The following is a 26,193-nucleotide window of genomic DNA, read 5'->3' on the forward strand; positions in this document are numbered from 1 at the left end:
CTACAGTGTGTTAGGCTTATATACAGGGCCCATCAGACAGGATCACCCATGGGCCATGTAGCTAAGCCTACCATGTGATTGGCTTAGATACAGGGCCCAGCAGACAGGATCACACAATCTGTGATCCTGCCTCATGGGCCCTCTAAGCCTGCTACATCGTAGGCTTAAAGAGGTTGTCCAGTCCCTAAACATTGATGACCTATCCTTAGGGTAGGCCATCAATAGCTGATGTGTCGGAGTCCGTCTCCCGGGACCCGCCAATCAGCTGTTTTGAAGAAGCCGCTGCGATCCGGAACCAGGAAGCTAAGTACAGTCTGTTACTATAGTAACAGGGGCCTGCAGCCCGAGTTACTATAGTAACTTTTTATTGACGTGGTGCGGGGGGCTGTGGGCAATTGCGACCCCTATAGCTACGCCAGGAGAGAGATAGAGAGATATGAGAGAGATAGAGAGATAGAGAGATTAGAGAGATTAGAGAGATATGAGAGAGATAGATATGAGAGAGATAGAGAGAGATGAGAGAGAGAGAGAGACAGATGAGAGAGACAGATGAGAGAGAGATGAGAGAGAGAGAGAGATGAGAGAGAGAGAGAGATGAGAGAGAGAGAGATGAGAGAGAGATGAGAGAGAGAGAGATGAGAGAGAGAGAGATATGAGAGAGAGAGAGAGATGAGAGAGATAGATATGAGAGAGATAGAGAGAGATGAGAGAGAGAGAGAGATGAGAGAGAGAGACAGATGAGAGAGACAGATGAGAGAGAGATGAGAGAGAGAGAGAGATGAGAGAGAGAGAGAGATGAGAGAGAGAGAGATGAGAGAGAGAGATGAGAGAGAGAGAGAGAGATGAGAGAGAGAGAGAGATGAGAGAGAGAGAGAGATGAGAGAGAGATATGAGAGAGAGAGATATGAGAGAGAGATGAGAGAGAGAGAGAGATGAGAGAGAGAGAGATGAGAGAGAGATATGAGAGAGAGAGAGATATGAGAGAGAGAGAGAGAGAGAGATATGAGAGAGAGAGATATGAGAGAGAGAGATATGAGAGAGAGATATGAGAGAGAGAGATATGAGAGAGATATGAGAGAGAGAGATATGAGAGAGAGAGATATGAGAGAGAGAGATATGAGAGAGAGAGATATGAGAGAGAGATATGAGAGAGATATGAGATAGATAGATAGATATGAGATAGATAGATAGATAGATAGATATGACATAGATAGATATGAGATAGATAGATAGATATGAGATAGATAGATAGATATGAGATAGATAGATAGATATGAGATAGATAGATAGATATGAGATAGATAGATAGATATGAGATAGATAGATATGAGAGAGATAGATATGAGATAGATATGAGATAGATAGATATGAGATAGATAGATATGAGATAGATAGATATGAGATAGATAGATATGAGATAGATAGATATGAGATAGATAGATATGAGATAGATAGATGATAGATAGATAGATAGATAGATAGATAGATAGATAGATAGATAGATAGATAGATAGATAGATATACTTTGTCTGTTATGCTAAACAGTCAGCCCTGAAGTGTGACTGCTCAGTATGACAGACATACACAGTGAAGGGGTTAATAGCTGCATTACTAGCAGTTACTTACATACATCGGGTGTGGGGTCAGAGAGCAGCAGGAGTCAGGATTCCTGGGAGGAGACAGCATACACACGATCTTCTTGCTGTAGCCATTCCTTTCCCTCTGCACAGGCCACGAGGAAGAGGGAAACAGCTAGAAGCGAGCTGATTGGCTGGACAGCAGTCGGCGGCCAAGAGTCTTCCCCCTCCGTGCAATGACTATTTCACCGCCGAGTTGCCACCAATGCTTTAAAATACATTGCTGGGTCTCTTTTGTACCCCAGCAGGAACCCAGCAATGCAGAGGAATCATTGTAGCACTACTGTGCTACTGTGGTGAGGGGGGCCTGCGGGCCCCCCCCTAGCTGGGGGCCTGGTCGCAGTTGCGACCGCTGCGACCCCTATAGCTATGCCACTGCTAACATGTGTGCAAACCTCATCATCAACTACAAAAAACTTCTGACTACTGTGCTTGCCAACAAGGGTTTTGCCACCAAGTATTAAGTCTTGTTTGGCAAAGGGATCAAATACTTATTTCTCTGTGCACAATGCAAATAAATATATATAATTTGTGATTTTCAGTTTTTTTTAAAATATAATCTATCTGTCACTGGTAAAATTAACCTAGCCTAAAAATTCTAGACTGTTCATGTCTTTGACAGTGGGCAATATTTATTTTCTTCACTGTAGGTCTTCAGATTGGCATCCATGATGCAGAAAAAAGTGTCTTGGCAGAGTTTTCAGGAATTCTACTTTTTCAGGAACAGTACCCCTAGCTGCTACTCTATTTATATGCTTCTATTTATATGCTTTGATTCATTATAAATTTATGTGTTTTAATATATGTTTACAATTCATATTTGTATATATATCGGCTCAGATCTCTTATGTAATACCATTGATGTTTTTATTGTTTCTAGGGAAAGGATAGGGATAGATATTTACGTGTGTGTATATATGTATATGTAGTATTCTCTCTACACCTATGATGTTTTGATCTATTTTACAATGTCTCCTACCCTAAACCACGGGCTTCCTTGGAGTGTTAACACCTGTCACTCTCAGCCCCTGCATTGAATGTATCAGCGTGCGCATGCGTGGCTTCTCAGTCCGGGACTCTGCATCCTCAGCAGGACGAGATGGAGGAACACGTGTTTTGTGTCTTACCATTTCCGGGTCGTACCCCGGATGTTGACACACCGGACTGGGATGCTGCGTGCAGCGTGCCATTACTGAATTTGGATTATTCTGAGCAATCGCAGGTGAGTATTTCACCTGCGATTGGCTCATTGAGGTTTAAATGGCTCGGTTTTACTTTCTGACACCACCTCCAGACGAAGGCTCCTTGCCGAAACGCGTGTCGGGGTGTGATGCCAGACAGTGCTGTCCTTAATATGGGTAAGTTGTTCCAGTGCACTGTGCAGAGATAACCTCAGATATATATTTTATACCCACCGTTGAACAATGCATATTAATTTACACATACATTGACTGTTCCCTTAATTGTTTGGTTGCTGTCTTTACACTTCCATGTATAGTTTCATGCTATAGTGGGGGAGTAGGTTCTCTTGGCCCTCTGTGGCTTTATATATGTACATGTAGTGTGCATGGTGTCATTCATCCTACACCACTGCCCCCCTTTTCTGATACAGCGCCATCTTTTGTATGTCACTAATAGGATTACCACAGTACAGATGGACACCACTCTATGCTTTTAATTTATTTATTTTTATTATTCAAAATTTTTATTGAGTTTCAGAACACAAAATTACAAAACATAGTGGAGGGAAGGCCTCCACACCTTAAATAAAAATGACAAACAAGGTCAGTGGACCAAATCAAAAAATCAATAATGTGCATCACATCTCAATAAAAAAGACAATGGTCAGTATACAACAGTAGCATGAATTATCCTAGAAGCAAAACATCAGGAGGTACAGTGGGGCCACTTAATTCAAACGGAGAAGGAGAGGCACATTACCCTAGACAGGGGAAGAGAAAGTATAGAGAGGGAGGAATAGGAGGAAGGGGAGAGGACAAGGGGATCCTGGACTCCAGTTCCGGGGGAATTATGAGTGAAAACAGCAGTGAGCAAGCGCCGCAGTACACTTCACAAGGGCATAGGCCAACTCAGGTTACAGCCGTGAGGTAGGAAGGAGAAGAGAGTAACACTATCCAAGGAGACCACGTAGACGTGTATTTTACCACAGCTGCCGGGGAATGAGCCACCAGATGTTCTATTCACTGTATCAGGGCAACTTCCCGAACCCACTCATCTAATGTTGGGGGTATTGCCATTTTCCACCTGCGCGGGATCACTGATTTTGCCGCCTGAAGGAGATGTCTAGTTAGGGAGCTTTTATAAACGTGTATTGGCATCGGGAACATGAATAAAAGAGCTGCTTCCGGAGAGTTGGGGCAGAGACTCCCGTAACCTCCGATATCAATTTAAGTACTGCATCCCAAAAGCTCCTCAACAAGGGGCAGCTCCACCAAGCATGAGACATGGAACCTCCCACAGCACCACAACGCCAACAATTGTCAGGCACAGACGGATACCATTTATGAAGCGCAGCCGGTACCCGGTACCATCTAGAGACAATTTTGTAACTAGTTTCCTGGGCCCTAATGGCTATAGAGGCTTTTTGTGAAAGGGAGAAACACCGCTTCCATTGTGCATCAGTAAATGTAGTATGTAATTCTCTCTCCCAGGCCCTGCAGAAGGAGGGGAATTGTTGGGAACGCTGTGAAAGAAGTAATTTATATATTGTGGAGATGGCATGGGTAGGGGGCTGGGTGGAGACACATAGGCGCTCAAAGTCAGTCAACAACCGGTGAAGATGTGCGCGTCGATTAACCGCTCCATAAAAATGCTTTAACTGGGCATATTCATACATATGCCGAGTGGAGGGCACAGCATCGGGGCAGATGGAGGTTAGAGGGGGAAGAGAGGAAGCGGAGAGGACTTGGGCAAAATACATGGGGCCGGTGGACAACCTACCTAGGAAGGAGCGACCAGCCTTACCAGCAGAAAAGGCTGGATTATCCGTAATAGGAGTTAAAGTACCCAGGGGGTCTATAAGTGTACTTCCAGGCCCTAAGGACCTCAACGCCAGGAAGGTATGGTAAAAAACAAAGGAGGCTTGGGTCGGTCTGTTCCCGGACAGGATCCACGGCAGGGATGATAGGGTACTGGGACATAGTTGTTGAGCCAAACGGACCCATAGTTTTGATTCACGGTTATGAAAAAAATCTAAAACACGTGCGTGAGTTGATGCCAGATAGTAGAGCCGACAATCCGGCAGACCAACCCCACCCATACCCCTGGAACGAGCCACAAGAGCCCGGCTCAAACGTGGACGACCAGTCGGCCAAATGAAGGAGCCAAAGCACCGCTGAAGCCGCAACCAATAGGAGGATGGGATAGAGATGGGGATCGTCTACAGGAGATAAAGTAAGCGGGGGAGGAGAGACATCTTAATAATATTGATACGGCCAAACCAGGAAAATTCAGTCTTATGCCAGGAATTAAGATCAGTACAAAACTTGGCCAGTAGGGGGATAAAATTATTTGTAAACAATTGTGTAAGGTCACCACCTATACGGGCACCCAAATATGTAATACCTCTGGAGGGCCAAGAGAAGGGGAAATTACTTTGCAGAAGCGACACTAACGGGGCCGGGAGAGAAACATTTAGCGCTTCAGACTTAGAGAAATTGAACTTGAAATTAGACCATGTTCCAAAACGGGACAACTCGGACATCAATGAAGAAAGAGAGACATGAGGGTCTGTGAGATAGACCAATAGGTCATCAGCAAATGCCGAGCACTTGTATTCCATCCCTCCAATGTTAATACCCTTAATATCAGTGTTGCTCCGAATGGAGGCCATGAGGTGTTCCATAACCAGAACATACAATAGGGGGGATAGAGGACAGCCCTGTTGTGTGCCATTGTGAATAGGGAAAGGTGCCGAGAGGGAGCCATTTCTTTTTATTTGGGCCGAAGGCGTACGATACAATGCCATAATTTTTGCCAGGAGAGAGGGTCCTATTCCCACATGTTGAAGGGTTTGGTAAAGGGCAGGCCACGATATTCTGTCAAACACCTTTTCAGCATCTAGGGATGGGATCATGAGCGGGATGTGGTTAGTCTGGGCGTTGTCAATGATATAAAAAGTTTTAAGGGTGTTGTCACGGGCCTCCCGACCAGGCACAAACCCCACCTGGTCCGGATGGATGGACTAGACCAGGCAGGTAGTTATTCAGTCTATTGGCGAGCAATTTGGCATATATTTTTAGGTCTACATTGAGCAAGGAGATGGGACGATAACTGGAGCAGAGTTGGGGATCTTTACCCGGCTTAGGGATAACCGCGACATGGGCCAAGTGGAGCTAGGAGGAAACAGGACCTACGGGGAAATAGAGTAAAAAGCTGGCAGTAGAAGCGGTAGCAAATGGTCAGCCTTGTAAAACTTGGCAGTATAGCCATCCGGGCCAGGACTCTTTCCCCCAGGAAGATCGGTTATAACCGCAAGGAGCTCCGGGGAGGTGAAGTCCATATCAAGTTCCTCAGCTATCTCCCTAGACAACGGTGTGAAGGGAGAGGAGAAAGAATCCCAGTCTGGCGGATGGGAGGGGGCAGGAGTGGGAGGGTCAAGGTTGTAAAGATCAGAGAAAAAGCTATGGAAGCAATCCGCTATCTCTGGGGTCGTGTGAACAACCTGGCCAGAAGGAGATTTAGTATTTGGGATGTGTGACTGGGCAATCCTAGTTTTTAAAGCGCTGGCCAACATGCGTCCGCTCTTATTGCCAAACTCATAGAATTTACTATGACAGACTTGGAGAGCACGCTGCTGGGCTGAGTCCAACAGCCGTCTGGCATCCTGTCGGGCAACCTGTAACTCCTGCAAAATCGGAAGAGACAGCGCACGCTTGTGAGCCAGTTCAAGAGCGCTAATTTTTTGGAGAGCAATTTTAAGGGAGTGGGCCCTTTCTCTTTTAAGGCGCGCCCCGTGTTTTATGAGGACCCCCCTGAGAACACATTTAAGGGCTTCCCTACGAACCAAGGTAGATGTGTCATCCTGGGCGTGATCAAGTGTGAAATGTTCCACCGTTTGAAGCAAATCAGCATGGCACACCCCATCCAGGAGCAGGGACTCATTTAGTCTCCAAGTCCAGGGGCCCTTAGTGATGAAGGGGAGATGTAAGGTACAATATACCGGGGCATGGTCCGACCACAGGATACTGCCAATGGACGTAGAGGCGACCCAGGGGAGAGCATGTTGCTGAAGAAAAATGTAATCCAAGCAACTGTAGGTGCCATGAGGATGGGAGTAAAAACTATAATCCTTATCAGTGGGATGCTGAAGGCGCCATGCATCACAGAGTTGAAGCTGTAGGAGAGCACGTCTCGCCCGCCTAATAGCACCGTATGCAACACTAGAGCGACCAGTAGAATTATCCACCGTCGGATCCAAAGTAAGGTTAAAGTCTCCGCACAGCACCACAGTCCCCCGGACCACCGGAAGGGCGGTTTCTATAAGTTGGAGAATGAAGGGCACCTGACCCTGGTTAGGAGCATAAGCATTAATCACCGTGAATTCCCTCCCACCAATAATAAGCACTAAGATGATGTATCTCGCGTCGGGACTTGTGGAAAGCTATGGCAACTCCACACGATCTGGAAAGGGGATTATTACTGAAATGCCAAGTAGTGTAGTGTTTATGCTTAATGGTAGGGGTATGTCCCTCCTTAAAGTGTGTTTCCTGGAAGCATGCAATGTGTACCTTACGCTTGTGTAGAAGATGTAGGATTTGCGCCCGCTTTTCAGGAACATTCAGCCCCTTCACATTGAAGGAGGCAATAGTAAGGTCAGCCATGGATGCAGACTAAACGGCTCGCTGAGGTATGCCGGCTAACGCACGAAGGGTCGGAGTCCAGGATCGCCAGGAGGGAAACAAGCTAGGAGTAAAAAACAGAGCATTAGAGAAAAACACAGACATAAAGTCAAACAAAAAAGGCAGTAATAAAACAACTGCCGCACAAGCTAAATGCACAATTGCGGAAGACCGAAAATTTGGTCCATAACCTACAGGGGGAAGGTGACAACTATGCATAAGAGCTATCCGCACTCCCCAGCGTACAATAATATAAGTATTAACAGCTTAACATCATTTGCACACTTTAAATAACGAGAGAGGAAGACATTGGAAGGCATCTGAAGATAATACTCAGAACGACAGGCAGTCTTGAAATCAAACATCAAGTGAGTAAAAGGAGGAATTCCAGGAGCGGGCAATCCAGATCATCACGCCAAACAGGCGGTCTCCATGGGTGGAGTAGGGTCACGTTCTTGTCGGAGTCTAGATCGTCTGCGGGGTCCACGTGGAGGGCGACCCTCCGCCACAGGTAGAGGCCCAGAGAGCGGGCGTCTCCCCCGCGATCCTCCGCCAGCAGAGGATAACAACGAGGGCCACTCCGGTAATGCAACATGAGGAAGGTTCAAGTCCCGCAAGAAACCAGGCAAGTCGGTCGGGGATTGTACAGTATAGGTACGGCCATCCTGTCTGACTATCAGGGCAAAAGGGAAGCCCCACCTGTAGATGATGTCCCGGCTTCGGAGTACCTCCAGCAGGGGTTGAGAGCAGCTCTTTGCGCCAGCGTTTCTCTAGACAAATCCGGCAAAATACGTAACTGCGTGCCTTGGTGGAGAATGATAGGCTGCCGTCTGATTTTTTGCAGGATAGAGTCCTTGATTGCGTAAAAATGGATTCGGCAGATGACATCCCTCGGCCGAGGATCATCAACACTTACAGGGCGGAGAGCTCTATGTGCCCGGTCGATCTCTATATGGGTATTCGGCGGACGGCCTAGTAAAGTATTGAAGATGGTTGAGAGAGTCGAAAACAGATCAGACGCAGGAATGGATTCGGGCAATACTCGAACACGTAAATTGTTCCTCCTGTTACGATTTTCGATATCATCGAGGTGTTGCTGTAAAGTGAACAACTGAGCTGAGTGCTGCTGGATAGTAGATTGGATATTTGCAATAGTGGCATTATCAGCAACCCGCTCCTGCGTAAGAGTGTCCACCCTCGTAGATAGTGAGGAAAGTTCAGCACGAAACTGGGTAAACTCCAGCTTGCATTCTTCCACGATCTGTCTGGCAAAGGATGTCATATCAGCCCTAGTGGGCAACAGTTGGACAAGCTGGCGGATGTCTGAAAGAGTCGCCGGCCTATTTTCACACATAGATCCAGACAATGGGTCTGTAAGACTTAATCCAAGGACTGCTGGTATATCCGTCGGAGCATGGGCACAATCCAGGTCAGGAGAAGGAAGTGGGTGAAATTGAGGACCCTGGCCACGGGTATGTAATGCAGGCAAAGTCCCGGCTTGCAGGGGAGATCCCATAGGCCCGGCCGGGATGATGGTTGTTGGGACATGTGGGGCGCTGCTCCAAGAGGAGCTAGAGGACCAAGAGGGGGAGAGATCTGGAGCTAATGGCCCTACAGGCTGTAAAGTGAACCTGGAGGTAGATGGCCCGCAGGCCATGAAATCAGTGCCGGAGCTGGGTGGAGTCCCGACGTCTGCAGGCCAGCCGGAGAACGCCGGCAGCCATCTTGAGAGGCCACGTGGTCTGATGGCGGAAAAGCGGCGGCTGCCGCGGAGGGAGCCCCGGAGGCCTCCCAGTTGGACCGGGGATCCGATCCTTTCTGAGCCGGAGCTCTCCCATCCGGAGAGACTGTGAGGGGGGCCGTACTCTCCAGAGCAGGCCCGCATCCGAGCACCACAGAGCCCCGGCGGCCATCTTGGATGACGGCAGGCGCGGTCGGCCGGGCCGCAGGATCCTCCACAGCCCGGGGAAGAGACGCGGAGTCGGGGGCCTCCAGGATCTGCACCCGGGAGGGTAAGTGAGCGACGTCTACTGTCGGCTCCGGCAGCCCAGGGCACTGGGACAGTGGAGATGGAGAGGTCGGGCGGCCATCTTGACACCAGGCCTCGGCCCGGATCGAGGCCCGCAGCTGCATCTGGGGTTGTCGCCCGAAGTAGTCCCCAATATCACGCTGGGGTGATGAGGGGCAGGTAGGGGCTGCTGCCTTGTTTTTTTTTTATGCCTTCCCCATGTCTGGGAGCAGATGTCGGCCGATTTAGTGAACGCTAGGTGAGGAGCTGGAGAGAGCACGTCTTCACTCTCCCATAGCTGGCCACGCCCCCCCCCCCCTATGCTTTTAATTTATTGTTTGTTGTTTTATTGTTATCTACTAATAAATGTATACCTTTTGAATTAATTTCTGGTGTGTCAGACTCCGATTTTTAGGTTTTCGTTTCGTATAGCGCGTTTTTCACACCGTTACTACCATGATTATCATGGGCTCATATGCCCTCCCCCTCTACACATCATACACCAATAAAAGTTTTTATTCTCATTACATAGATTGGGGGATTTTGGTGTTCTCCATTTAGGTATAGCATTATGTATGTCAAGTGTGGTGCTATAGAAGGCATTATGTATGTCATGTGTGGCGCTATAGAAGGCATTATGTATATCATGTGTGGTGCTATAGAAGGCATTATGTATGTCATGTGTGCTGCTATAGAGGGCATTATGTTTGTCATGTCTGATGCTTTTTAGTGGGAACTGTATGCAATATTATTTTTACATAATATAGTGAAAAAAGATTAAGCCTGTTGAGAGGACAGTGTGGATAAGGGAATCTTTATATTCACCAGGCAGCAGATTTTATCTTAGGCTCAGTTCACATTGCTGTCAGAGACTCAATTTCAGTGGATGGCACTGTTACCTTACGGCGCTGAAGTACTGGGTTTGTATGCAATCGAGTGGAACATCAGCATGGAGTTTGTATGTTCTCCCCATGTTCGCATGGGTGTCCTCTGGTTACTCTGGTCTGCTTTCCCACTGCTAAATTATATAGATAGGGAATTTCGATTGTTAGTCCCACTGTGGATAGTGAAGATGGATAATCTTTGTACAGCGCTGCAGAATATGTTAGTGCTATATAAGCAACAGAAATAGATTAATAAATGGTGAACAGACAACCATCTTATGTTCCAGTCATCCCTGGATCTAATTGTCTCACAGGTCACTACGCATGGAGCTAGGATCGATGGGGTTGAGCAAAGATTGTCACACTTAGAGGACTCTGTACATGCACTTGCTGATCGGCTGGAAAAAAAAAAACAACAGCTGGTAACCACTCTGCAAGACAAATTGTATGATTTGGAGAAACGGAACTGTTGTAACAACCTACGCATTATTGGGGTGCCTGAATCTGTACGTCCTCAAGAACTGTTGAGTTATACATCTGAATGGCTCCCTTAAACGCTCGACGTGCTGGGCTCCGCAGGATCTTTACTTGTAGAAAGGGCACACCGGATCTGGCCTGAAAGAGAAGCTAAGTCATCCAGAACTCGCCCAGTGATCTTTAAAGGGGTTTTCCACCTTCTGACAACTGATGAGCTATTCACTGGATAGGTCATCAGTACATGACCTATGGGGGTCCAACACCAGAACCCCGCACAGATCAGCTGGTCCGGTGCCTCTGTGCACCGGCCGTACATGCCGAAAGCACTTAGCTCTGGCCACGGAATAGAAAATAGTAAATATGAGTGGACCTGCAGTTCTGCTGCATGGCTGCCTTGCTATGTACGGAGCCAACTGCTTCCGGGCTCCGTACATAGTAGCATTATGTGCAATAACATCCGGTGCCCGCAGGCCACCGGAGCGGCTTATAGGTGCAGGCTCCGGTTGTCGGACTCGCACTAATGATATACTGATGACTTATCTGGATAGGTCATCAGTTGTCAGAAGATGGACAACCCGTTTAAGTTCCTCAACTATCAGGATAAAGTAGAGATTATGGATGCCTTCAGGAAATCCTCTTTGTTGTCCTACGAAAATCAGAGCCTACTACTGTTTCAGGACTTCTCATCTGCTGTTGCAGCTCAACGTAAGGCATTCAGCCCTGTTTGCAAAGTATTACTGGGGAAAGGTATTAGATTTAGCCTTCAATATTAGGCGAAACTCAGTTTTTCTCACAATGGCAAGGCTTGGTTATTTGAGGATCTATAGCGGGCCTTGGATCTTCTCCCTTCAGCCACTCAAGCCTCACCACCTGCATCTCCTTCTTAACATGGATGGTATCACGATATTCCATGATTGATTACTAATGGCCCCTTGGTGGCCTATAGTTTTTCTGTTATGATTGCTGATATGGTTTAGCTTATTAGCTAGATTATGCTATACAGTTCTACGTGGGGGGGGGGGGTGGAAGTTACAGTGTGCATCTTCTATAGGGATGTATATCAGATTGTGAAGAGGCGGACCTGCTCGCTGGGATGGGTTTCTGTCATATTCATATCTCTGATCATGCGCCCATTGTCATGGAAACTCTTCTGATTAACACATTTTCGGCGCTGGAGATTTCCATCAAATTGGTACCATTCTAATGACTTTCTCCAAATTCTTAGGGGATTTTGGGAGTCTTATCTCGATGACAATATCGAGCACTTAAATGACATACACCTTTTCTGGTCCACTTCTAACCCTGATAGGTTTTAAATCAAGTAATTTTTTATTTTTCTGCAAAAAAAAACCACATTTGTGATACAACACAATACCCCAAAGTCACAATCCCCCCTCCCCCCATCTTCCAGAGCAAATATGACCATGAGTACATAGTATTCTGACATATAAAAATATCAAAAATATTGCATAGCATGTACAATTCCATAATACATAAATGGGAAGAGACTTCCCAGTTATAGATCGGATTGTACCAGTTCCTACTGGAACCAGCTCTCCGCTTCCAGGAGACCCGGACCGTCTTACCATTGGCAAAACCTCCTTTGGGACTTTCGCTCCTAAGGTTCCTCCTGCACTGGCAGCAGTTTGTTCAGATCTATTGTCCACCTTCTCCGTGAAAAACTTTCTCCGTGGAAAACCTCTCCGGAATCAACGAATATCCCTTCAATCAACATACATGATGTTGGACTTTACAGATAAAAGGAACTTACTACGGGAAAATCTGATCATGCAGCTCATTGGAACTGACACTACGATGGGGGTACCCCTCACAGTGAGTAATGATGTTGCCCCGGAACTTACCAAACAAATGACTGACCTGTATCTGTCACTAGAGGATACCCTCAAAAAAGAAGCCCTGCAAAGCATAGACTGCCGTTTCTTACAGCTCTATATCATTGAAAATATCTCCCCACGGGGTTTAAGGTTCTCAATCAGTAACCCTTACCCCACCGACATGCCTTTCAGTACTGACTGGAAAGAATTCTTAGAACAATGCCATCTAGGTCTCTTGGAAAGACTACTGAAAAAACGTACTATACTAACCGAGGTCTTCAGATTGGAAATCTCTCTAATCAAAGAAAAACTTCTGAAATTCACTGACCATCGCGATTTTCAGAAACTCGAGACATCCACCAGTAATAGACTGAATTTATACGAAAAAGAGATTATCTTAAAAAAAGTGAAAAAATTAAAAAGGGACCGTGAGGATTATACCCTAAACAATTTAGGTGATTGGAGATCATCTTTATCGCATACTTCCAAAAAAGATACCACTACAACTGAATATAATACCCCATCCCAAACTCATATAGCACCTCTGTATGGTCCCTCGGGGTTGAGGGCCCCCCTCAAACCTCGGGCCCCTTTTGCTGAAGGAAACACCTTCAGCAGGTCCTTCAAAAACAGTCTGAGACTCCATCATAGAGCAACCGACGCTAGTTCACTAACGAAAACATCTAATACTGTTATACCTGAGAGTCACCTCACACGCAGAACTGTTATGCCTGAGAGTCACCTCACACGCATTCCCTTAATGGCAACCAAGTCCATACTTCACCAAACAGACTCAAACGACATTTCTTACAAGGAATGTACCACTGCACAAATAACCTCTGCACAAGCTACAGGGACGATTACCAAAATACCTATGAATGCATTCAGGGCATCGGACCTAGAAGCTCATCTCTCTAAGTTTTTTTCCCTACCTGAACCAATGGAAGTTCTAACTATACAAAATTCCCCTTCCCCCCTACTCAACGACTCCATTGAGGATAGTTTGACATCCCTACTCCAACTATCTGTACACAGCACCCCTCAGTCCCCCCACCTGGGCACACAGGACAGTCTTCCTAGGAGCCCAACCTCATCACAACAGCGTATAGATACCCATTCCATAATAGACTTAGCTACATCCTCATTAGACATCACCTATGCAGCAACTTCTTTTTTAGGCCTCCCCTCACAACTAACCAGACCCCCCTTAACTCCCACAGTCATCAGCAACAATATTCTTCTTCCATTCATCATGAGCCCCAAAGCACAGACCATCACAAATTTCTTCCCGAAGATCCAGAAAATCTCAATAAAAAGAAAACTAAACACAGATACAGAGGACGGAGAGGAGGCAAAAAACACACTAAGCCACTGCCCGAGACTGAACCCAAAGAAAAATCGAACAAAACAATAAAAATTTTCAACTTATCGTCGTATTTACTAAATATTCACGAGACAAACCTACTTAACAAAGGACTGTCCTTCTGCCCGACATCCCCATCCAATGACTTTGAATTATTCATGGATCTCAATCGATTCATTAGGAAACTGACTCTAATCAGACACTTTGCCCTACAGAAACCTATTACACCATTAGCCCTAACCATGGAACCACACTTACCGTATCCAAATACAAACGCCATCCCTGTGGATGTCCATTCCAAATCTGAATTTTATCCTATCCATCACCAAGGGCCCCTCATAGAAACCTTTTCAACTCTAGTTAGCAATGAATTTAGGTCATTAGAGAACCCCCATCCGTACCGGGACAACCTGACCACACTTGAAAGAAAAGCCATCAAATCCCTTCAAAACAACGGGGACATCATCATTCGCCCTGCTGATAAAGGAGGGGGCATAGTAATCCAGGATAGAGACAAATATTTCGAGGAAACTGAGAATTTTGAATGATCACACCTTCTATTGTAAACTGACATCAAATCCTATTCCCACTCACATATGCCAATACACATCCCTGATAGAAACAGCCGCTCAGGAAGGCTTACTCACGAAAAAAGAAAAACGCTTCCTACATGTACCTTTTCCTAACATACCCTTCATTTACCACCTTCCCAAAATTCACAAAACACTCACAGACCCCCCTGGACGCCCTATTATTTCGGGAATTGGCTCATTAACCAGTAACCTATCCCACTTTGTGGACCTGCACCTTCAACCGCTCGTGCTCACCCTACCATCCTATCTAAAAGACTCTACCCAACTTATCAAAGATCTGTTCAACCTCAAAATGGACACAACCACATCTCCTATATATATTTTAACAGCCGATGTAACTGCCCTTTATAGTAATATCCCACATAAGAAAGGTATACAGGTAACTAATTCATATCTATCATCCAACACCTCAATCCCTGATAACCAAGTTTCATTTTTAATCAACTGTATTGATTTTATTCTCCAGCATAATACATTCAATTTTAACCACAGTTTTTATAATCAAATCAAAGGCGATGGGCACCAGATTTGCACCGGCCTATGCAAACCTTTACATGGGGGCATTCGAAGAGGAACATATTTATGGGGAACATCCATTTAAAAATAACATTTTATTATACAGGCGCTACATCGACGACCTGTTTTTCTTATGGACAGGATCTGAAAATGAAGCTGCCAGTTTTACCAAAAAGTTAAACAATAACTATGACCTTTCCTTTACGCACAATTTTTCCAAAACCTCTATTGACTTTTTAGATCTGACTATCAGCTATGACACCAAAACAAAACATTTTGTCACAAAAACTCATTTTAAATCCGTCGACGCCAATAGCTATATTGATTTCAAAAGTGCACACTATCGCCCATGGTTAACTAACGTACCCTTCGGACAATTCAGAAGAGCCCGAAAAAACTGTAGTACGAATGGAAATTTTAAACTAGAGTGCAACATTTTGGAAAAAAGGTTTAGGGAAAAGAATTTCCCCTTAAACCTAATTAAAGATGCGCGACAAAAAGCATTGGCACTGACCCAAGATCTCTGTCTAAACCCAGTACAAAAAAAGCTAGAACCAAACAAATACAAAACCAATTTTATCACTACCTTCAATCAAGGGAACAAAACAGTCAGGGCAATACTACATAAACATTGGCACATTATAAAAAATGACCCCTACCTTAAAGAGGCTCTGTCACCAGATTTTGCAACCCCTATCTGCTATTGCAGCAGATAGGCGCTGCAATGTAGATTACAGTAACATTTTTATTTTTAAAAAACGAGCATTTTTGGCCAAGTTATGACCATTTTTGTATTTATGCAAATGAGGCTTGCAAAAGTACAACTGGGCGTGTTGAAAAGTAAAAGTACAACTGGGCGTGTATTATGTGTGTACATCGGGGCGTGTTTACTACTTTTACTAGCTGGGCTTTCTGAAGAGAAGTATCATCCACTTCTCTTCAGAACGCCCAGCTTCTGACAGTGCAGATCTGTGACGTCACTCACAGGTCCTGCATCGTGTCGGCCACATTGGCGCCATAGGCTACAGTTGATTCTGCAGCAGCATCTGCGTTTGCAAGTAAGTCGATCTTACCTGCAAACGCTGATGCTGCTGCAGAATCAACTGAAGCCTCTGGTTCCGATGTGGCCGACACGATGCAGGACCTGTGAGTGACGTCACAGATCTGCACTGCCAGAAGCTGGGCGTTCTGAAGAGAAGTGGATGATACTTCTCTTCAGAGCGCCCAGCTAGTAAAAGTATTAAAAACGCCCCGATGTACGCACATAATACACGCCCACTTGGACTTTTACTTTTAAACACACCCACTTGGACTTTTGCAAGCCTCATTTGCATAACTACAAAAATGGTCATAACTTGGCCAAAAATGCTCGTTTTTTAAAAATAAAAACGTTACTGTAATCTACATTGCAGCGCCTATCTGCTGCAATAGCAGATAGGGGTTGCAAAATCTGGTGACAGAGCCTCTTTAAAGATGGGATACCAGCTCGGCCAAGCATCACGTTCAAACGATCCTTGACCCTGAAAAACATCTTGGCCCCTAGCAGAGTCCGCAAACTTAAAACAACACAAACAACCTTCTTGGCCAAACCGAACGGCTCTTACAAGTGTGGTCACCCCCGCTGTCTATGCTGCAACAGCATTACCAATAAAAAATACACATACACATCGGTAGTTACAAAATAATCCTTCCCAATCAAATCACCCCTTAGCTGTAACAGTTCTTATGTAATTTACTTAATGGAATGTACGTGCCATCTCCAGTACATAGGGAGAACTATACAATGTCTGAGATCCAGAGTAAACAAAACACAGATTCAATGTGAACACAGGCTTCTTGAAACACAGTGTGTCCCGTCACTTTACCCATGTACATAAGTGTCAATTCAACCAACTTACAATCACACCTATCGAAGAAATTCACTCAGATGTTCCCAACAGATTCAATAAACTTAAGCAGAGGGAAAACTATTGGATTTTCAAGCTACAAACACTACACCCAGGGGGTTTGAACGATATTTCCGAATCGTCATTGGACTAACACACATCACATCCCCGAGTAATTCCCTCAAGTTTTCAAACAAACGCTAATCAACATTGGACCACTATATATCATTATCCCGAGCAACCCTCATAAGCCATTCTATCATTTGACAGGGTTCCTCAGCAATGAATATATCCTAAATCGAATTAAATGCAATATAGCTAACCTACCCTATTTGAAATAAAGGCTTAAAATAGTGTTTAATTTTCCACTTGCTTACCCGCGGTGGCGTTCGACCCTTTGCTCTCGTTCCTTGGCTGCGGTCTCTCTTGGCTGTCCCGGCGTCGGGGGCGGGTCCCACTGCCCCCCTTTTGTGTAACAGATGCAGTAATGGTGTATAATCTTGTATCTTCTCACCTTCGGTGGGCTCCGCTCGTCCTGTGTGTTCCGTGGCTCCGATCCCCTTTGGTTGCCCCGGCAACGGATCAGCGTCATAGCACCCTCCAGTGACAATTAGTAACACAATTGTTCACCCAATGTATCCAAGCCTGTGCCAAAATCATCAATTCCATTACCAAATAGCACTAACCCCTTTCCAAACCAGTAACAAAACAATTCACCAGCGTTTTGGATCGTGAATTTGGATATGTTCAGTTGTATTTATTATATATTATTCATTTTTTACTTTTAATATTTCCCTATTGTATTTCCTTTCTCCTTGCTGTCGGCAAGCATTTTGTATTTTATGTATTTTATGTGCTGTGTTCTTTCAGTGTGCTCCTTGGCTCCGATCCCCTTTGGTTGCCCTGACAACGGATTAGCGTCCTAGCACCTTTCAGCGTTACTCAGTAACACAAGTGCTCGGCCAGTGCTAGTCCGTGCTAAAACCATAATTTCATTAATCCTTTAGTATTCGATCCCCCCTTAACAAAACTATATACCAGAGCTTTGGATCGTAAATTTGGATATTTTTATTCTAATTTTACTATCTCCGTACTGTATTTCCTTTCTCTGTGCTGTCCGCAAGAATGTATTTTATGTATTTTAACAAAGGAATGTATGTATCTGCAACTATGTTTCTATTACTACGCGCGAGGAGTGAAAGGAGAAAAAGCCGGGTGTGACGTCACGATCGCACCTTGACCCCGTCAGATTTGGCGGTTTTTTCACTCAAGCTAATTTGAACCCACATGCTATATAAATGCTGTTAACTTAGTATGCACATGGCCTGATGAAGACGCTTGTTCAGCGTTGAAACGCGTAGCCACTCATTGAAATAAAACTTCTCGTTTATCCTACTCTGGACTTTGGTCTTATCAATTTCACCACGCAGCAGCGCCCTCAGAAAGATCCATTTTTCTTCTCCTTTTCCCTTCATAATACATAAATATAATGATTACCAAAATTCCACATAGGCCACCCAAGCTACATTAAGCAGCACATATATACTAGAAAGCTATTGCGGTCCAGAACGCGTCTCAGCTACAGCATCAGGCAATGAATTCAGGCCCTGTCTCAAAACCCAGGGAGACCATATTTTATCAAACTTGTGTTTAGCACTCCTAGGTGTATAAATATGTTTTTCCATACACGTTAGCCAATTGACTTTATTACAAAATTCTGACAATGTAGGAGGTCTATCATCCAGCCAGTGTTGTGCAATAAGCTTCCTAGCTACATATAACATACGGGTAACAGCCAAGGTGACATGCTCAGAGACAGAAATATCCTCCACGTACCCCAAAACACAAACAAATGGAGTGAAATCTACCGATACCTGGTACACCAAAGAAATAAAGTCCACTACCTCAGACCAAAACTGCCGCAGCTGTATACATTGTCACATTATGTGTATCAACGTGCCCAGTTCCCCACCACATCTAGGACAAGCTGAGGAATCCCGAAAGCCAATTTCAGTCAGAAACACTGGTGTTCTATAAACCCTATGTATCAGAAATAAATGAGAGATATGATGCGCCTCATTCATGGACAATCTAGGAATCCTCGACAAAATATCATTCCACTGACTTTCTTCTATGGGCCCAAGATCTCGTTCCCATTTACTTCTCAACACAGAAGGAAATCCATCTATGAATCTCATCAAAAGACCTCTGTATAGACGAGATATAAGACCAGAAGTATGACTAGCCATGACGATAACTCTGATCAGGACATTGTCCATTACCGTGATATCAGTAGTCCTACTCTCAAGATATTTATAAAATTGAGTATGAGGAAGACCAAATTCTGACTGCAGACATGAGAATAACTTGAGGTCCCGATTCTCCAACAGCTGGTCTATTCTACGGACCCCTTTGTTCTTCCACAAAGCAAAATCTGTTAGTGTATTCATATGAGACATCCACGGTGTATCCCAAATAGCTGTATACTCTGTGCATCCCGTAATACCTTGCATATTCCTAACACACCACCAGACTTTGTACATCAAACCTCTGAGATGCTGCAGCTGAGAAGCCAAATAGTATAATCTAGGATTAGGTACCGCCAGACCTACGTCTGTCTTATCTCTTTGCACAGTTTACGCCACACCTCTAACTTAAGTTTAAACCTGCCCAGGAGTCAAAATTAAATTTTTCAAAATCCAAAATTTTCATGGATATTTCCACCCTTAGATATTTAAAGGAAGTAACACACTTCATAGGGAGATCTTCATATGTCACCTGCACGGGTGGATCATCCACCCACATCAGAACAGACTTGGACCAATTAATGGTCAATCCCGAGAATTGATCAAACTCTCCAATTGCAGACATGGCGGCATCCAAGGAGGCCACATCATCTTCCAAAAATAGTAGCATGTCATCAGTGTACAACGCTAATTTATCCTCCTGTTCCCCATAATGAAACCCAACAATATCTACCGAACCCCGGATAAAAACTGCTAATGACTCAATAGCTATGAAATTCACTTGGTTTTTATTTTTCCAAAGTACAATACAAAAGTATACAACATCCCAATGATACAGTCTCACAGGGTTGTATACAGAACACAGAAAAAGCTTGCACCTTTAGATATCAAAAACGTGCCTCGGACGTTGACATATAGACATATTAACAGACAAACAAACATAAAAACAGACATACAAAGAGTGGTGGTGATAAATACAAGCAATTATACATATGAGATGTCAAAAAGGAACAGGATGATACAGGATACGAAAACCATGTATAAGTTAGCACAGATACATTCACAGAGTGACAGAGTTCTTGCGGAGCAGAAGTTGAACATGGGATAACTCCGTCCAAGGGGCCCATTGAGACAAACACTTCTGCCTATAACCTTTAGATGCAGCAAAGTGCAATTCAAAATAGAAGTGAAGATAAGCCCTGTTTAGCACCTCCGAGAGATTCAGAGCCTCAGCTGTTTTCCATCTCTTGGCTATATAGAATCTGCAAGCGATAAGAATATGGCTTATTGGCCACCTATATTCTAAAGGGATCTCATCCATCTGCATATCCAACAAAGCCAATGCAGGGGAAGGTAAAAGTTCTGCTCCCATTAATTCTGATATGTAGCAGAAGATACGCTTCCAGAATGGGTAGGCTGATTTACATGTCCACCATAGATTAAATAATGTGCCCCTTGCTCCACATTCCCTCCAACACAAAGGAGAAGCCCCGGCTTGCATATGTTGTAACCGCACAGGTGTGAGGTACCAACGAAACTGAATTTTCCTAACGGCTTCTATATGATTGACACATTTGGATATCCTATGTGAGTGATGTAAAGCAGCCCTCCTCCGAGAACTCCCGACCCATATCCGTCTCCCACTGGGACATGTATTTCAATTTGAGAAATGAGCTGTGGGTGTTTAAGGACAAGTAAGCTGAGGCCAAACCTTTCAGTGATGTAATATCCGAATCCAAGAATCTTTGAAACACTGAAGACGGTCCAGAGGCCTGGAGAGCTGCTGAACCACTGAAGTGCCTAATTTGCAGAAACATAAACAAGTGAGTATTCGGGACATGGAATTTAGCCTGTAAGTCTGCAAATTAGCTTAATTGCAACCCATCAAACAGGTCAGATATCTGCTTGTATGCCTGCTTGGCACCACACCGAGAGGTCTAAATTAGGTATCCAGTGGGAAAGATATATGAATGGGCATTTCATTAGGGAACAATGATACACTTTATATACCTTAACCTTTGCTCCACATCTGAATCATATGCCTAGTCATAGGTAAAGAGCTGAGGTCAGTTCGCGAACCTACTAAAACACTCAGTGAGGCAGCTTTAATATCTGATCGAAAGGTATGGACACTTTCTATTTGTGTCCACTGAGTTTTAACCTTCGGGTACACCTAAGCCACCTCTAGACACATGGGTGGTCATTAAAGCTTTAGAGATACGAGCTCTTTTATTCGCCCATATAAATTTAAGAAGTGTGGATTGTAAATCAGTAATAACCCTCAATCGTATTTGTAGAGGGATAGTTCTCAAATAGTAAAGAATCTTCGGCATGAGCCACATCTTTACTAGGTTTATCCTACCCACCCATGATATAACAACATCAGAGACCTGCTGAAATTGAACCTTAATGGAGGAACAGAGATCTTTAAAGTTAAAGGCAACCATATCCGCCGATTTAGCCATAAGCTTAATGCCTAGGTAAGAGATATGGCCTTCCGCCCAGCTGAATGGAACTAGTTTAGAAATATGTTTTTTAAGAGATTTAGAAACGTGAATTGGTAACATTGCAGATTTGGAGTCATCAATTTTATAATAAGATACTTTACTGAAAGCGACTATACTCGCCAGAACATGAGGGAGAGATTGAACTGGGGAGGTTACAGTCAGGATCACATCATCAACATACAGTCCAATTTTATGCTGCACATTACCGACGGAAATACCTATTACATTCTAGTGAGATCTTATAGACGAAGCAAATGGCTCCATTATCAAAATGAAGATTAGCGGTGAAAGGGGGCACCCCTGTCTTGTACCATTTGACAACGGCTCAATAGCTATGGCAAAGAGCAGTGGAGAAAGCGGGCAGCCCTGCCGTGTACCTCTACCTAATGGAAATGTATCAGTCAGAAAGTTATTCACCCGAAGTCTAGCAACGGGTCTATCATACAGCATCCTAATCCATGAGATAAACGAGTCCCCAAAGCCCATCTTCCTAAGCACTGCCCATAAATATGCCAATTCCACACTGTCAAAGGCTTTTGCTGCGTCTGAGGAGCAAAGCACCCGTTTACCTGAGTTATCAGCTGGAAGTTGTAAATTCAAAAATAACCTTCTAAGATTGATAGCTGTAGACTTTTGAGGCATAAAGCCAGTTTGATAAGGATGTATTCTTAGAGAGGCGAACGGCTATGGCCTTAGCGATGATTTTAATATCTACTGGTAAGAGAGATATCGGTCTATATGATTCAGCAAGCAAAGGATCTTTACCAGGTTTCAAAAGAATCACTATCACTGCCTCTCTCATAGTGTCAGGCAAACCCTGATCTCTAACAGCTGACGTAAAAACATCCAAGAGGTGTGGCAAAAGTATATCACAACATTTTTAAACATTTCCACCGGAAGACCATCCAACCCCGGAGCCTTATTATTATCTAGAGATGCTACCGCCTCCTGCAACTCCTCCAACTGCAATGGGGTCTCCAAAAATTCTCTATCAACAGAGGACAAGAGTGGTAATGAGATAGCAGATAAGTATGTCTCTAGTTATGCCTCAGACACCTGTACATGCGAACTATATAAAGAAGCATAATAAGATTTAAACACATCTGCCATCTCTTCATCCCGGAGATCAGTATCCCATCAGTATTTCGTATTGTTGCAATATAAGTTTGGCCATACTGTGCTCTCGCAACCATAGCAAGCATATGTCCCGCTTTCTCCCCCTCAGCAAAAGAACGGTGTTTCTGAAACATCCTCTTATTTGCAGCTACTGCCAATAAATGAGTTTTCAGTAGTTCTTGAGCCTCCCGCCAATTAGCCAAAGATGTAGTAGAGTTATCCATAATATGAGATGCCTCAGTCTGTCGCACCCTATCTCTAAGGGTATCACCCAACCTTCTAGTTTGCCATTTGACCCTGCTAATTAACTGAATCAAACACCCTCTCAGCGTAGCTTTCATAGCATTTCTGTATTTGCCGTGCCCACATTTTGCAAAAAATAATCCGTCAAGACCTTAAGCACATCAGATACATTTATAACAGTTAAGCAGAAGGCATTCAACCTCCACAATGTCCTATTTTGTTGAATTTTAATTTTGTGTCTTTTATTATGGTACATAGGTGTTTGATGCATTACTTGTTCTGACATCTTCCTCTCGACAAGAATATGAACCCTTGAATTGGACCTCTTCACTGAAGATATATAGTGATATCCACTTGGAATATGTACCATTTATGGGTTAATAGCTGACAACCATGTCCTCTCTTTGTACATTATTAACTTTTTAATACACTTCTTTGTTTCTGTCTATATTGCTGTATTTGGTTGTATATACACTTGTAAGATTATGGTATATTTTGATAATAATATTGAATCCTTCATTATAATTTGTGTGGTTCTATTACTTATGCACTTTTTTTGTTGTTTACATATCATTTATATTGGGAGATTTATTCTTCCTCGTATCCAATCCTGCAAGTTTATACTGCGGCATTGGTCATAAATATTTGGCTTGTTTTTTTCACCTTTTCATGAGCCGTTGACTTAGTCTATCTATTTTCTAAATGCACATATATTTTTGTATTTCACATTGCTGACTCTCGTTTGTGTCTGTATATTTACATTCTTAGATGATTTTTAAACTGATTTTAAATTATGAGGATAATGTTACGTGTCGGCATATACTGTGGGCCATTGTCTGCGCTTCATATTTCTACTTACCTTTGTTGTCCCTTCTTGTTTCTTGTCCAATGAGGAGCGCGCCTCTTCTGTGCGTTCGCCGGTGTGTGTCCGGCTCCGTTCCCGCCTCCTATAGCGCACTGCGCATGTCTGGGATCCCTGTACGCGTCGGGGATCCTGGATGTGCGCTACGGCGATGGGGGCTGGAAGTGGGGCCTGCCACACTTCCGGTCTCGGCAGAATACGTGCGCCGCAAAAACTCCTGGCATCAATAAACATTCATGTCAGCTGCTGCTTATCCTATTTAAAGCAGCAGCTTAGTAGACACTACAAACCCCTTGAGAAAGCTCATTGCGAAACGCGCATTGGGGTCCTGTGCACAGCGGTCAGACTCTCCTATTAACCACTAATGGGTAAGACTCTCTACTAACAGAGGGAAAGGGTGGCTGCATTTGTTTCTTGAACGATTTATTCATTAGCACGTTATCATATCCTTGCTACAAGTAAGCACTACTGACACTGTGTCATGGCATGATAACCAGTGATTCTTACATTGTTTACCACCCATATCTCATAGTTATCTCTTTGAGAACTTGATAATTTCCCCCATAGGTTATAGGTAGTCTGTTTACAACGTGTTCTTACTGGAATTGTAACAGTGTCCTCTTGTCCATTTTGTACCTTTTTAAGTATTTTGTACGTATGTTATTATGTGTCAATAAAGTTATATTTTAATACATGGCTTCTAAGCTCCTCTTCTCTCTCCAGTGTAAAAATAGCCAAAGATGTAGTAGAGTTATCCATAATATGAGATGCCTCAGTCTGTCGCACCCTATCTCTAAGGGTATCACCCAACCTTCTAGTTTGCCATTTGACCCTGCTAATTAACTGAATCAAACACCCTCTCAGCGTAGCTTTCATAGTATTTCTGTATTTGCCGTGCCCACATTTTGCGAAAAATAATCCGTCAAGACCTTGAGCACATCAGATACATTTATAACAGTTAAGCAGAAGGCATTCAACCTCCACAATGTACTATTATTTTGAGGACCTCGAGACAAAGATATGACCAATACCAAGGGAGAGTGATCAGAAAGTGCCCTAGGTAAATATTCAGCAGTTACAACCGCTGTGGCTACAATGTCAGGACCCAATCCGAGATCTATACGGGACAAGCTATTGTGCGAACTAGAGAAGCAAGAATAATGCCTATCATGCATATGCTTCAGTCTCCATAAATCCAGCAGCATCACCTCATAAAGAAAGGAGCCAAACGCAGTTATGGGTCCATCCACACTAGCTCCATCCGTATTGAATTTGTCCCAGTAAGGATGAATATAATTATTAAAATCTCCTAGTATAATAAACGGTACACCTGGCCTAGTGCCGGTAAAATTCAAAACCTTTCGAAGTACATCATAACTAAAGGGTGGCGGAATATAAACTCCAATAATTATATATTGTATAGAGTATATAATGCAATGCAGACAGACATATCTCCCCTCTTCATCAATATCAATCTGAAGACACTTGAAGGGTATCAAACAATGTACCACCAAACTGACACCCCTCGAGTAACTGGTGTGAACAGAGTGATATTCATGGCTCATCCATGCACGATGTATAGTGGCAATTCTATCCCTAGAAAGATGTGTTTCTTGCAAGCATAAGATAGCAGGAAAATGGGACTTAACAAATTCAAAGATAGCCGTACGCTTAATTGGGTCTCCAAGGCCCCTGACAGTCCATGATATAGCCGTGACATTATGAGCCATAAAACTTTCAGAAACAATTCACACAGGAGCAAAACAGCATTATCAGACAGGTACAGTAGAAAACTACATTGTAATCAAAGCAAGTATGTTGTGAGCTGGCATCCCCCTTGGCTTGCTGTATTGGGCAGTCACGCACACGGAAACAGGATAAAACCGACACAGCGGGTACTTTTTATTTGCACCAAACACACAGATCCTTTTTGTACAGAGTTTGCGTCCACTGGGTAAAGCAACAAACAAAACAATAAAACTTTATTGAAAAACAATCTTTAAAGTTCTCACCCTGTAGCAGCCACCACCTGAGTGTGCAAATCCCCTTTGTTAGGTGCTTCGGTCATAGCAGTCTCCCTGGAGGAATAACAACCTCCTTCCTCCTCACTCTCTCTCTTCACACTGTCAGCTTCCCTTTTAATCAGGGCCAGCTGAGAC

The 26,193-nt window shown here is 44.0% G+C and overlaps 1 long non-coding RNA gene across 3 annotated transcripts in view; it reads right to left on the reverse strand.

Moving 5' to 3' along the window:
- LOC142749861 (uncharacterized) overlaps positions 1 to 26,193 on the reverse strand; it is a 61,460-nt gene that overhangs the window by 9,276 nt on the left and 25,991 nt on the right. For 2 of the 3 annotated variants that reach the window (XR_012882486.1, XR_012882484.1), the window contains exons 6-7: positions 21,018 to 21,106; positions 20,076 to 20,568 (exon numbers count right to left, since the gene is read on the reverse strand). The exons of the other annotated variant lie outside the window; for it this stretch is intronic. This is a non-coding gene — a long non-coding RNA (uncharacterized LOC142749861). Of the gene's footprint in view, positions 1 to 20,075; positions 20,569 to 21,017; positions 21,107 to 26,193 lie in introns of those variants that run through there. 3 annotated transcript variants of the gene reach the window in all.

The sequence above is a fragment of the Rhinoderma darwinii genome, chromosome 3, assembly GCF_050947455.1.
Source record: "Rhinoderma darwinii isolate aRhiDar2 chromosome 3, aRhiDar2.hap1, whole genome shotgun sequence".
NCBI lineage: Eukaryota > Metazoa > Chordata > Amphibia > Anura > Rhinodermatidae > Rhinoderma > Rhinoderma darwinii.